At 43.6% G+C, this 15451-nt stretch overlaps 2 pseudogenes; one reads left to right on the forward strand and one right to left on the reverse strand.

The window, feature by feature from the left end:
* The first annotated feature begins 4420 nt into the window (after positions 1 to 4420).
* Positions 4421 to 5392, forward strand: LOC144098193 (uncharacterized; annotated as a pseudogene).
* A 1045-nt stretch (positions 5393 to 6437) lies between these two features.
* On the reverse strand, positions 6438 to 10798 carry LOC144097548 (uncharacterized; annotated as a pseudogene).
* Positions 10799 to 15451: the final 4653 nt, after the last annotated feature.

Below are 15451 nucleotides of genomic sequence, written 5' to 3' on the forward strand. Positions count from 1 at the left end.
GCTCCTACTTTATTGTCCTGTTCTGAGCAATCTGTGTAGAACTTAAAGTCCGTGTGAGATTGTGTAGTCGAATACTCATATTCTTTAACATCTGCTGCGTGTACTAGCCATTTGTTGCCTTTAGCAACAATGTCAGGACTCCAGTGTTAATTCTCCTCCCAACTAAATGGTTGAGCGTTATTAAGAGTTCGATGTAGTTCAATCTCTTTTCCTAGTGTTAAATGAACCGGTGGAATATTGGTGACTACGTTCAGGGTGCTATTACGTATTGTTTTGTAACCTTTACTAATTTTTAAAAGTGGAATCCCTTGAATACTTCTTAATTTTCTCAGAATATGCGCATTGTTAGAAAACCAGATAGGAGAGGCATATGCTATTGCCCTTTCAATACCTCTAGTATAGATCTGATGAAGTTGTGGTGGCGACACTCCTCAGTTCTTGCCATGATATTGCGAGAGATGGTAGGTGAGTGCCTGTACTTTATTTTTGATAATTTCCAGATGATCTAAGCATACCAACGAGCTATTAAAAGTGACACATAGAATCTTTAAGGTTGAACGCACTTGATGGCCTTCCCGCCCAAGTAAAGCATTGGTGGCCTTTTTTGATACTTTTTGCATCGCAGGAAGAATTCACTTTTTGTAATTGAAGGTCAACTTCTCACTCTGTTCCCAAGAGTGGACTATCTCCAGGGTTCTGTTGGCCGTGTCCTCGAGTCCTTGTCTTGACCCTGCTTGTACTGTTATGGTGATGTCATCTGCGAATGCTTGTACCCTTGCTCCATCAGAGAAAATCCTTCTCAAAAGTTTGGTAATTGTGAGGTTCCATAGTAAGGGGCTCATTAGTGAGCCCTGTGGTGTGCCTTTCCGTAGCTTATAAAACAAAGTATAGCCGGGTAGTTAATATGTTATCTTCCTGTCCGATAACATAGACTGTATGATCTTACTTATGATCTGACTGTATGATCTTGATTAAATACTGTGGAATCCGCTGATTATTTAACTCTTTTATAGCAGCTTCTTTGTTTATGCTTCCAAAACCATTCTTTATGTCTAGAGATATGATTAAAATGTTTTGCTTCCTTACCTTGCTGTCTTCTGTCGCCTGCATAATTTTACTAAGGGCATGAACTGTCAATCTACCCTACGTAAAACCATATTGATTATTCGGAAAGGCTCCTTGATGCGACAAATGAAAATATAACCGTAGATAAAGCAATTTCCCAAATTTTTTTCAAATATAGAATTAATGGCTATAGGTCTATAGCTATCCACTTTGTTCTCTGATGTTCTGTTCTTAGGAATTAAAATTACTCTGGCGACTCTCCAGGCTTTCGGGAAATATCTAAATCGTAGAGCTGCATTAAGTTTGTTTAGGAAGAATTCTTTATTCCTGTTATCAAGGTGTAAAAGCCATCTTGTCGTTATAAGGTCAGGTCCTGGAGCTATATTCTTTTTAAAACTCTTTATGACTCCTGTAAGTTCGTTCGCGGTGAATGGGGTGACTGGGTCCCGACCATGCTCCTCAGTCTCCAAAGAGCTGGCTTGTCCCTGGAGCGAACTGTACGCCGCTCGTTCCAGCTCGTACAGACTTTCCAGTAGGAACTCTGTAGACTCTCGCAGCGTTCTACAAACTTCTTCATTAGGCTTTTCGATTGCCTTGATTATTGTACCTTCTTTAATCTTCTTTGCTGCTAGTTTATAAGGTAGTGTAAATGAATTTTTATTCTTAATGCGATTATAGTATTCCTTCCATGACTCGTCTTTTTTTCATTAATTAACTCATCGTATTTGTTCAGCACCTCCTCGTACGCCTTCTTAAAATCATCTCTTAATATATTGCTTGCTGTCTTGATATCTTCGCCTCAAAGCTCTTAATCTCTTTCTCTGAATTTCCAATTCTGGACACCACCATGGTTTGGCTATTTTATCCTGGTTCTGCTGTTTATTTTCCTTGGAAAACTTGCCAATAAGTGTCCTCATCTTAATATAGAACGTTTTGATAACAGAATCTAAGTGTTGTGGTGACGTAAATGTTATGCTGCTGCTTTATTTAAACCATTCGTCCTTAGTAAGCTCTGACAGTTATCTGTATTCCCCCATTTTAGTCAATCGTTTGCAAGGACCTGGATGTACTTGTGCTAAGATTGTCCTTATATACTTACGATGGGAGCTATTGGGAATGTCTAATACTTCCCAGTCTTCTATTAACTTCATAGTTGTTGCTTAGGTTATGGTCAGATCTATCTAACTGCGACCATTAACTGTTTGGAATGTTGGTATGGAATTGCTGTCATTTAAAACCGTCAGATTATTTCTTGTTACAAACTCCAATACATTGGTGCCTCTTTCATCAGTGACTTGACCACCCAACAGAATATTCTTACCATTAAAATCCCCTGCAATAATGAAGTGCTCAGGTGTACTCTGCGATAAATGTTCCTCGATGTCTGTGAGTTTCCTGGACGTCGTCGGTAGGTGGGATGTAAACATTTACTGTATCTATTTCCATAGCGTTTGCATAAATTTTCATTATTATTAATTTTCCTGATATAGTTATGGGAAAAATACCTATATTACGATTATGCACTATTATTGCTACTTTCGATTTCTCATTGCAATGAATTTTCTTATATTTTAAAGGGAATCCGATGACTTTGTTTTCTGGGGCATAATGTTCTTGAATTAACGCTATTAGCCCCGAGAACGAACACTGGCGCCGCTGCGATCGCCGCAGTGTGACGTCACGGCCAGGTCTCGGTCAGCCTGGCGGGCGGCGCGCTGGCTGTTTTCGTTCGTTTTCTCGCGCTAATTCGCGCGCTAATTCGCAGTCATGGTGACTTACTGCTCAGTGCCACAGTGCAAATCACGTAGAGAAGCCGGTGTTAGCTTCCACTTCTACCCGAAGTCGTCAAAAATGAAGAAGGCTTGGATGATTAAATTAAAAATGGGGAAGCAACCGTCAGCGTCGGCTGTTGTGTGCAGCAAGCATTTTAAAGAGGAAGACATTGTGTACCCGGTTTACAAGACACTAGGTGAGTCCTCTGCCGACGCTTTTCCGTGCTGGTTGTCAGCGATTCTCTTTATAATTATCAGGTTACAAGTACATAAGCTGGTGCCGGAAGCTATTCCATCCGTCAATCTTCCTGTGCGTCCAAGTGATGCAAGGCGATCACACCTGGGATTGACGAGGCAGCGGCGTAAGTCAGTCACATCTTGTTCAAGCTGTCCTTCGCTCTATTTTTCGTCACTGAATGTTCAGGCGTTTATTTAAGCCACGCGAAGTGACCGAAAACGGCTTCCATGGTAGCCAAACGACTAAGATGGATCAGCTGCGGCGATTCTTCTAGTCGCGTGTGAGTACACACGGCAGAGCTGTTCTCATGCTCGATCATGCAGGAAGATTTGATGTAACATGCATAGAGCCGTTACGGGTCTGTAAACTACGCCAGTTGTACAAGGCAATGCGTAGGTAGGATTTTTCTCGGGGGTACGGCGCGCGAGCTTTGGGACGGGCCCCGTGGGGCCCTCCTTTGGCTTCGTGCCCGACTTGTACTGTGCTGTGCTTTAAGAGTACCCGAGATGTACAACTGGTCCGTGGTATTTTCTTCTGAGAGTATGCCCGGACTGTGTTAATTAGACCATCGATTCCCCGTAACACTTTGATTAAAATTCCAGGTGACAGAGGAGTTGCCGCAAGATCGTTTCAGCTCTGCACACACATGGACGCATTGGCAACACACGAAACGGGACCGGCAGTGAAAGTTCGACCGCCGTTCCAATGGAATCTGCTGCACGATCAGACGAGGAGGTGGTACACATGGAGTGCGATGGTATATTTACAGTCTATCCCGCCCATGTGAACATTCACGTTGTTGTGGCTGAGCTCTTGTAGGGCGTATGCGAAATACAGGACCCTCCTTTTGGTAAAAAAAAATTGCATTGTGCTTAGCGCTATCCATGAAACAGTACTGCACAAAAATTCCTGGGCCCAAAGCATTATAAATGGCCAGCTTTAGCTCCTCACCATTAATTTTGATCAAAGCGACATGATGCTACCCCAAAGTTATCTTATGCCACTGACAGCTAGGACGAGTGACCACTTGGTACAAAATATAAAGCCACAGGTATTACCTCAGTAACTACAAAAGAAATCTCTTCTGCCCACTCGCATCACCCCGCTTAGCAGAAAATGACATAGTTTTCAATATGTGTACAAATTTAGTAATATCTCTGCACATGCACAGAGTATATTAGATGACACGCATTAATTCTGCTGTTTATTTTTCTTTCAATGCTTTAGCTGTTCCAACACAGAGTCTAGACCACCACGCAGCAAGTTCAGAAGGTACTGACCAGTTTCGTTTTTCACATTCAGCTATTATTTTACATTGCTTGTATTTTCTCTTCCAGAGGTTACCTTGCGGGTGCAGAAGCTTTGCAAAGATGCTGGAGTACAAGTGAATACAACAAATGGCATTTTCAAACGTGAACAGCTCATAACTATTTCAAAAATTTCAGATGAAAGTGGCTTGCTTGGGCTCACAGGGATAGGATCCTTTGAGTTGTTTTATAACATCGCAGAATTTTTCACAGAAGCACGTGTCTTGCAGACAACCCGCAGCTTCTGTATAAGCAATGATGACACTGTCCTCTTAACATACATAAAGCTGTATCATGATCTAACTTTCTCACTGCTGGCGGTGCCGTTTCAAGTTCACCGCACAACTGCGTCTAACTTGTTCAGAGAGTCCATTGTGATCCTGGCGAGCATTTTAAAGCACTCTGTATTTTGGCCAGAAAAGGCCTGCGTGGTCACCTGCCTCACAACTTACTTCAAGGAGTACAAGGACACGAGAATGGTGCTCGACTGTACAGAAATAGAAATTGAGTGGCCAAAAGACCTCACCTCACGGCTGCTAACATACAGCCATTACAAACGTACCTACACTGCAAAGGTGCTGGTGAGCGAGACTCCAGGCGGTCTAATTAGCTATATAAGCCCAGCACATGGTGGGAAAGCATCGGATACATATATTACAAAACACTGCAAAGTGCTCGACAAGTGTATGCCACATGTTGACAGCGTCATGGTCGATGAAAGATTTCTTATCAGTGAACTCTGTAAAGAAAAAAAATGTCAAAATGATCAGACCTCCCTTTCGTATGGAAAAACAGCTGGCAACAGAGGAGGCAAAAATAATCAGTCGATCGCAAATGCTCGTGTGCATGTAGAAAGAGCCATTCAAAGAATAAAACTCTTTCGTATTTTGAGAAATAGGTTCTATCTCGACCTTCTGCCATGCATAGACAATATTCTCATAGTAATTGCTGGCACAGTGAACCTATCTAAGCCTTTGTTTAAGGATAGCAAGTTCCTCTTCCGCTCGTAGGTCACTGGGTTTGAGTGTATGGAGTAAACAGATCAGTGTGGTATGTTTCATGTGTGTTGTAATATATGTATTACTGTCATATCATCCTCATTTGTAACAATCAGAATAGTATGTAATCAATAAATACTTCACTCCCTGAGTTTATTGTTTCTTAAAAACACAGTTATATCACAGATTCACAGTAGAGAGGGGGCAGGAAGATAGGACTCTTGACAACACATAACAAAGAAAACAGGAATTGAAGGGAAGCTTCAGTACGCTAGCCAATGATTTCACAAGAGGGCTTCGTTTCCACAGGTCCTCTTGTCAAAACATTGGCTAGGCGACTGAGGCTTGCCCTCAACTCTTGCTCACTTTGTTTTGTGTTATATCACAGATGTATCACAGAGTGTGTATCACATTTTTATGATAAAAAGTTTTGAATAGCAAAAAACAGCTGGCAGGTATATTACAGGTACAAAACGCTTGACTTCTACATTTCTTAATCGCACATAACATTTTCTGCATGAAATGTTACAAAAGATAATTATCCCCAGTACATCTTTCAATAAGCTTTGAGTAGGTCCTAATCTGTAGCTACATATTTTGTTTCAGCTAGCAGAATGGGAAGCCTTATCACACACACAGATATGTGGGAGCACATATTCTTTGAAAACATAGGGCCACTAAACCACGTCCCTAAAATACTCCTCATCGAATGACACTGGTATGCACATGTTCTTTTCCTCATTCAAAAAGACAAATAGCTCCCCTTGCTTCAGTGCCCTCAGCTCTTGCTCACTTTGTTTTGTGTTATAGCACAGATGTATCACAAAGTGTGTATCACATTTGTATGATAAAAAAGCGTGGAATAGCAAAACACAGCTGGCAGGTATATTACAGGTACAAAACGCTTGACTTCTGCATTTCTTATTCGCACAGAACACTTTCTGCAAAAAATGTAACAACAGATAATTATCCCCAGAACATCTTTCCATAAATGCTTAGAGTAGGTCCTAATCGGTACCTACAGACTTTGTTTCAGCTAGCAGAATGGGAAGCCTTATCACACACACAGAATATGTGGGAGCACATGCTCTTTGAAAAAATAGGAGGACCGCACAACCGCGTCCCTGAAATACTCCTCATCGAATGACACTGGTAAGCACATGTTCTTTTCATCATTCAAAAAGACAAATAGCTCCCCTTGCTTCAGTCCTGCCAAGCCCATTTGCACTTGTATCTGGCAAAAGTACGTGCTTGCACGCTTCAGCTTTTCAGTTGTTGCTTTGTCATTCTTCTCAGTGATCTCCATTACAAATTTTTTCAAGGGCTCTGGGCACTTAACTTCAAGCACACGCTTGGGGCAGCAGTGGCACTGTACTAGTCCATCTGGACTTGCACCAATGTATGGTCGTCCATCCATAAAAATAAGTCCACACTGTGCCACAATCAAGTCCTTGTGTCACGATTGCTGCTGTTGGACATAGTACTTCTTTGAGCTTTCTTCCAACATGCTGGCACGACGCATTGCTGCTGTGCAGCCGTTCGTTTGCCGCATGACCTTTTTTTAGTAAAGGTCTCAGGTCATGTGGTCCCGTCTTTGTTCGTAGGGTCTTCACCCTTGTGAAGACACTGTAGGCAATGGAGGCAGTAATCATGCCAACCCTGTGCTGCCACCAGAGGCCAGATTTTGCTTGGTGTCGTGTCGACTGTTCAATTGCAGCAATATCTTCGCAACTTCTTGCATTGTTTAAGTGTTCGAGCAGCTTTTGCAGGTCACAGTTCCCAAGCAAACTTCTCAGCTCGTGAAGGGTACCCATCAGAGTGATGTCTCTAGGTTCAGGCTCATATCGGTCGGGATTTTCACCACAGTCTGCTACAGCTGCAGAGAAAGCAGACCACACAAAATTAGAGGTCTACATTGTCCCAGGTTTACTGACTCTAAAAGGCATGACAAGTGAAACGGCGCCAACAGAACAATGTAATTCATATGAGATGCATATGGACATGCTGAAAAATTGCTGGTGTTTTGTGCCTAGTACCCATACTATAATACAAGACCTTATAGTAAGGCAGACGAATATTGTTGGACGCTCATAAGTACATCAGGTACAACTTTCCGAGTGCAGAGTGACAGATACCAAAGGCTAAATCCCCTAGTTGAGTTGAATGGTTGTAAACTACCGGTAAGATTAGCCTTGCAGTTGCTGCCGGCAATTGCTTCACCGTAGCGACACTTAAATAGAAATCACAGAAACACTGTCCGCAAAACCCAAATAGACACTCCTGAGGTCACCATGTGGAGGCCAAATCCGTGTCCTGCAGGTAAAGTAGTAGAAGGCGAGAAGCATCCCTTCTACTCGACTGGCTCCCACGCGGGAAAACAATGTCCTGAAGAGAACTGTGAGGAACTCCTGCCTTCTTGAGGGATCCGAATAACACAGCCCGTTCCGCGTTGTACAAAGTACAGCACAAGAGGTAATGTTCTATGTCACCACAAACACCACACGTTGAACACAATAGTGACAACACTAGGCCAGTCTTATACATCCACGCCGGCGTACGAGCAGAATCCGTGCGAACGCGGTGCAGCAAAGTGGCTTGGTACCTTTTGAGACCCTTGGTCACACATGGCTGATGAGGAGAGCTCCACAAAGAACTGAAGTGGCACAACACCACATCTCTGAACATTTGCTTGACTTCATGAGGGACTCTATGTACTGGAATCCCGGAGAGAGCTGTATGGGCGAGGTTGTCTGCTATCTCGTTGGCTAAGACACCTATGTCCCCTAAATCCCCTAAGACACCTAAATCCCCTAGGCAGCCTCACAGCTATAGACATTTAAGGGTGGCCGAGTATCCTCATAGGCCACCTACTGAAACTTCAGTGACCCTAAATCGCAGCATGCTGGATAGCTTGGTTGTTCCCAGAATGTGTCATCATATCTCAACCAGTACTAAAGTGTCACTACTGCATGCTCCTTGTTAAAAACATTACATGAGCAGTCACACTACAACGGTCCAACTGCAATTTAGGCAGTTGTACACAGGAGTACCTTGCTGTCATGCAAAGGTCCCAATTCCGTTCATTAGGTGAAGTTCACGTTTACTTTAATCATGTAGGAGACGTTCTACTGCTGACAGTGTTGCACGTCAGAAAATTTAACGTACCATGCTGCGGCCAGATCAAGCAGCAGCCTTCTTTTGCTCAGCTGTTGCACAAATAAATTTGGATGTAGCAAAGTAACATGGGATTAACTACTATGTAGATGAATGAATGCCAGCATAATGGTATTATGTACTGCAACCTTCGACTGCGCGGATTCATTTCATATAAATATGCTCAGCTGCTATGTATACTGCACTGATATGGCCAACCAATATCTAAAATAAGCTTGCATTGATACCTATTTCAGTGGCGCTCTCCGAATGCATTTTTGCTGCAGATTGATGGCCCAAATTCTTGAGGAGCCGTCCAAGGATATTACCTTCAGGTTGAGCAGGCTCTTTGATCTTCGCCTGAGAAACAAGAAGAAATTGATATAAAGATACAGGCTGAAAAATGTGCACTTGATGAAAACACACAATTTGGGATTTAGCCAGCCACGTCTCACCATTTCTATTTCATCTCTTCGAGAGTTATCATGAAGTGATACATAATAAAGCTACGTTTCAGTAAATAAAAGAGTACCAACTTATATTTAGAGTCAAACACCGTGTATCTGAAGCCCTCTTATAAAACGGAGGTGTGACACCTGGTATGCCTGAAAGTTATCACATGGTACTTGTGACGCTGGTTTTTACTGTTTGTAAAAAAGAAAATAACGTGTTCTTGTACCCGTTGTGGAGAATGAACGTAGCAATTAGAGCGCTGTGAGAGCTTTTAGTGCAGAAGCAGTAAGAAAATCGCTGAATTTATATACCAAAAATTTCACTACTCTAACATAATGCACCAGTCAGCAGTGGCCTTCCTTTCAGGGCCACAGTCTGGCCTGTCAATCTCATTGTTTTTTTCTACTGCAAGTAATGTTGTAAAAGCAGAATTATTCACACACCTTTTTTGTGCATGGAAGGTCAACTATAGCCCTTGGTTCATACTTCTGCTTTGTTCGGTCCTTCTGTGCTTTACCCCACTTCTGTGGCTGATCAGTCGGTGACAGTCTGTCAAAAGTTCTTGCTCCATTAATATGTAGCAGAGAAGCCACATTGTGCTTACATTTGTAGTTTCTGTAAAATAAAATCAAGAACAGCACTTGAAGAACTTCGAGTTACCTCAGTCTTAACACCTATTGTATCAATTAAAAAAGGTCCTTAAATGCGAATTTGATACTATCATTATTAATTAGTGCGTCAGAAACTTGAAGGGAAGAAACTCTTAAAGAATGTGTTGAGCTTTTTCCACAGCCAAGTTCTATGCATAAAAAAAGTTACTCAGCGCTGGATGCTGTCATTTTTGGCTATTGTCTCCCAGATATTAAATTTACTCTACTCCGTACATTTACAATTTCGGCCGTCAGTCGAGCGGAAAGAGATCATACCCTGCCTTGCAGGAGCAGGTGGCTCGATCAACCTCCGAGTTGCACACGGTGATCTTAACTTCGTGTGGGGCATTGTTGAGTGCGGTCGTTTGTAAAACAAACGCGAGGAAATTGAAACGACCATTTTCAGCTGCTTCAATGGAGCACTCAACTACATGGCCTGCATAGTACACGTCCTCTGCTTCGATGAGGCAGCGACTGGTCTCGCACGCCTTGCCCACATAGCAGTTGATGCTGCTCAGTGGCAGGGCGACTGCAAAGAGAAACGTTCGAAAGTTAGTATATAATCCCCGAGACAGCGTTGCGGTTACGTCGCAGCACGCAGAGGCGAAACGAATGCCGGAGAGGCTGATCATTCTACGGCAGCAACGATAAAAACACGATCATGCATGTACGCACGTTGCCGTTAGTAAATCAGGCGTAACTGTACTGCGCGCATGCTTCTGACTACATTCAAAAATGCGCGTCAAGCAAAGCTAATCTTCCAGCTTTAATCGATAGCCTACTTTTAATAGAAATCCGCGATCCGCGCGCATCGCGTGCCACCGCGCCAAACGCACCTCACAACAAGATCGCTCACAAAATTCACGACCCTGCATCAACATCAAACAATCTTATATTGCGTTGTAAACCGACCAACCGCACATCTGCCGTATGTCCCTAACTCGAATAAACAAAACGCACATAGAAGACAACCAGCATTGCTGAAGGCAGAGAGTCATTTCCGAAGCAAGAAGGCATAGCAGGCGCCCGTCGCTGCGACCGCTCGAGCGCACGTGCGTTCGCCGCGATGTACTCCGTTTTTAACCTTTGAACGCGGCAGTGATCGTGATTCAGCGTAGCTTTGCTTACCTGAGATTCTATCGCCACTGTCTGCGCTGTTCATTAGTCTTCAGTGACGGACAACAAAACGTTGAAGCGAACCTGAACGTACTAGCAGCCGGGGCAGTCGACACAGGCGCACGGGAGTCCCTGCGGTGACGTCACGTCAGCTGGCCGTGAGGGGTCGCCACTCAAACTTCTCGGGGCTAATAGCCTGTCTAAATTCCAGACTATTGTTACACAGATCCTGTGTTGCTTTAATGACCTGCCTAAATTTGCCTGCACTATTGACCACGTTGCCACGGTTGCCATTGTTGTCCACAAATATGGACCTAGACTAACAATCCAAGCTGTTACTTGCTGAATACAACTGAAAAATTATAGGTTCGAAACCAGGGAGCGATTTTCCCTAATCTGTGTGTCCTTAAAAACTGGGCAGCGACAACTCAAAAACGAGTGTTCTCTCTGCGCATTGGGCAGCTCTGCCTCTTCACATGCTCTGCAGTGCTTAGCTCTGGAATTGCACTTTCGAAAGTGGTGATCCCCAGCACACTCTGTGCAACGACAGTTGTTCTCGCAGTCCCTCTCTAGGTGTCCTATCTTTGCGCAGTTCTTGCATCTCGGGACAAAGGTGTTGTCGTAGAATGGACACACTGACCATAGAATATAGATTTTAGATCTTCCTTTCAGTGCCTCAAAGGCCCTACGACTTAGCTCCGCCACAGAAGTCACACCATTTCGGCCCTTCAAAACCTTTACGACCGCTATATCTTTAGGATCACACTTCAGCTCATTTTCTGACACTATGCGTTTTGTCAACTGCTGCGTAGAAAAATCCTCTGGGATCCAACTAATTTTATCTCAGGTAGCCTTTTCTTGGGCCTTCTTGACTCTATTTTGTCTTTTGCGGCGGGATTGTTACGCAACTCCTCTTCCAACTTCTTGATTCCTTCTGTTGAAGTCGAAACAATCACAATGCATTCACGACCCTGCTTCATCGATACCTCCTTCAGTCCCAGTTTGCAGGGATCAACACTGTCTTGTATCAGCCTGGACAGTTTTTCTGCCCCTAGTGACTCTGAAGTCTCCACTAGTGCTTCCGTTTTCCTGCGAGGAGGCTTTTTTACTTTCTCTTCCTTTGCTTCCGCTCTTTTTCATTTTTCACAGGAGGCCCCTTGTATTACCTCACTGTAAGTGCGGCTCTCCTTTTCTCTTAATATCCCTACCTTGCCTCGATGTAAATGCAGCTCGTGTTGCCTCCATTGCAATCGCCTTCATCCTAGTGAAGTTAGAGCAAGGTTGATGAGAAGTGATGCCTGCTCATCCTCTCCTACCTTTGCCGCCAACTTCACCAAAGCCTGAAATAACTTTCTATCAGCTCTCCCCATCATGTACGTGATGGTATGTTCCTGCTTTGACTCAATGGTGTGACTACACTGAGTTTCCTCGCAAGTGCTAAAACATTCAGGGATGTGTTCCTCTGCTGCTTGATCATACAATTTCGGCAATTCCTCACGAAAGAAGCCGTCATGCCGCGCATGGGAGAGTACTTCACTGTCCCCTCCCCACACAGATGGCTCGGCCTCTGTCATAATGGGTGCCTCCGAGGAACCTTTATCCTCCAAAAATTCCCTCGGGAACTGCTGCACTTCTTGCTTCTTCTGATGATTTTTCTTTTCCTTCCCTTTATCTCTCTTTGCCATCTTGTCTGACTTCAGCATGGTCTCGTGCTTATGCTGCAAATAGTTAACTTACTCATCTGCCTGTTCTACTCAAATTCAATGTAAACGTGGTTAAACTAATGGAATCCACTTAAAGTAGCTCAAAAAATTGATACAAATTCAACATAGTTCACCAAAACCTTTACAGATCTAAAAAAGACTTTTTCCGAAGATCCGCAAAATTGGGCGAAATTCGTGCCCACCAGTGTAAAAACAATCTACTTCCTACTTCCCCAGCTCCAAAAAAGATAATTATTACCTTTTGAAGAGAACTAGCTACAAAGTTGGAAAAAATGCTATTGAATACTTCTTATTTTTCCAAACACAATGATATATTACACTTTGCCTTTCTTTTCAGCAAAACTAGAGAAGATTCGTTTTCCTGGCTGCAGGCGGCCTGGTTGTCTAGCAACAAGGTAAACAACAACCACGTGCGCGAAGTTTTCGATTAATAACTCGCTTAAAAATAACACTCAAGAAATGAAAATGGAACCGAAATATTCACCACACTACCACAAATATAAAAATATATAGTATGTAATGTGTAGTACAAGTATTTTTAATTTACCGGCAGTTAAAAGCCAGTAAGTGACCAGTTTGGGCTATGTTCCAGTCAATTGTTTATAGACTAAAAATGGTCATAACTTTCGGGAAAATGGCTCTACAACTATAACATATATACCGAAATGATAGGAAAGTAGACGCGGATGCGCTACGGCTTAGGTTATCTAGTTGCAAACTTTTTTTTCTCCGAAAAATGCTATTTTTGCTAGCAGCCCTGACCGAGCCTTTGTTTACACTGGTCCTCGAATTTAAAATTGTTATAACTTTTGAAATATTAAGTCTAGAATGATGAAATTTGAGTATGAGGTGCTGGGTACCTTTACAAAAGAGGAATACGAAATATTTTTAACTTACATGAGGATGGTCTTGCCGAAAAATGGAAAAAACCGGCCACCGATCCGCCCGCTGGCCCGATCACCCTGCCGCCGTGGTTGCCAACTCCGCGGGGAACAGTGGGAGCAGACGCTTTATATATCCCTCGCGCGAGCAGCCAGGAGGCTCAAGGACAGCCGATGGTACTACTCCTATCCCGAAAATGGCCACCGACGCGAACCGCAACGATGCCGCGAAAGTTTGGCGCCAAAGAGCAAACGCTACAGAGCGCAGGACGCCGAGACAGGCGAAACCGGATGGCGAACGAGACGACTCACAGCAACGGCAGCGAGAGCAATTCTCTTTTCTTCTTGTCATCTCTCCCGGTCGACCACACGACCCGAGTCAAATGGCAGCTAAGATCTTGACCTGACCCTAAGGCGAAGTTCGGAGGGAAATAAGATCTCTTACACATCTACTCTGAAAACGTCGTTGCTCGGAAAATATTTCGAAAACATATGTTGAGTGCAGACATTAAAAATAATTTGCTTACCTAGAGATTCAAAAATAGCCGATAAGCGCCTACAGTTCGAGGAGAGCGGCGCCATTGTGGCACGTGAACTCTGGGCAGTCGTACTCGGTGCTCTTGCACCTACTGAGCGGCACGCATAGCCATTCATTCTTTGAATAGAAAAAAACATTCTCAGTTCTTTTACGCCGCAACTCATCACACATTTATGCGAGCAACGGCCGCGTCGCCTGCCTCCGTTGGGGATATATATATATATATATATATATATATATATATATATATATATATATATATATATATATATATATATGCGTGATGAGGCGAAAGGAGATCGGCAGCACGGGTGTTTTCTTAGCGTGAGTTTTCCGGTACTCACGCATGGAATCTTGAATCACGCGTAAAAGAAAGCGAGTGGGGGCGTTCCTTAACGCGGGTCACGCTACTATGGGTGAAGACAACGCTTATTTCCTGTCACGAGGTTCTCAAAACGAAGTTCATGCCACCGAGGAGCGCGTTTCACGCTTAATTAATGCGGTCCGTGGCAGGACACTATGCGTGAAAATATTTAGAGTGTACGTTCGAGCAAGGTTAAAAATCAAACAACGCGGAGTAGGGAGGCGAGCTTTGGGAGCACATGACAATACACCAAATCAGGGGTACAGGGCGATATGGGATGAGCGTCATTCGAGAGCAGAGAAGCTAGCAGTAAGATAGCATATGAGGATCGATTGAAAAAAATGGGGGAAAATCAGTGGGCTAGGAAAGTTTTAAGATACCTGTATATAAGGAATGTTGACACGAAATGGAGAAAGCGAACTAGAAAATGGACAAGCCTATATCCGCACAGCAGTAGGGGGGGAGGGGGCAAAACAGCAATTATCGGTTAAGAAAAAGGTTAAAAGAACAGAGAGAGCTCTGTGGAAAACAGGGATGCTGACGAAATGGGAACATACAGTATTTTGAAGCAGGAAATTGCCAAAGAAAAATATCTATGATAATTGTAGGGGAAGCATTGCGTGCGGAAAGGAGGGGGAAACGGCTGAACACTTGATACTTCTCTGTAAATGGCTCCACCCTACAGTGGAAAGCAGCGGAGCTGATTTATCCAAGGCATATTGGGCTTTAAGGACAGTGAAGGGAAGGTAGATTTTAAACGGGTAGAAGTAACCAAGCGAAGGTTATCTGATTGGTGGGTAAAATCAAGACAAGAGTAATATTTCATAAGCCATGGCTAGGTGGCTTGAACCACAGCCCGATTTAAATGGTTCAGCGTTATCCATCCATTCATTCATTCATCCATCTATCCACATAGCCACCCACCCATCCACCCATCCATTCATCCATCCATCCACCATGTGCAGAACCTGACTACCACCCGTTATGCTCATGGTATGACCTTCAGCTACAATAAAGGTCAAACTTGCGACCCCGCTGACCGCTAGAAAAGCTGGCGGAGTGAAGCTTTTCGCTTCAAAAATGCAGCTGTTTTATCCAAAGCTAGATGGATGGATGGATGGATGGATGGATGGATGGATGGATGGATGGATGGATGGATGGATGGATGGATGGATGGATGGATGGACGGACG

Source organism: Amblyomma americanum, chromosome 7 (assembly GCF_052857255.1).
Source record: "Amblyomma americanum isolate KBUSLIRL-KWMA chromosome 7, ASM5285725v1, whole genome shotgun sequence".
Lineage (NCBI taxonomy): Eukaryota > Metazoa > Arthropoda > Arachnida > Ixodida > Ixodidae > Amblyomma > Amblyomma americanum.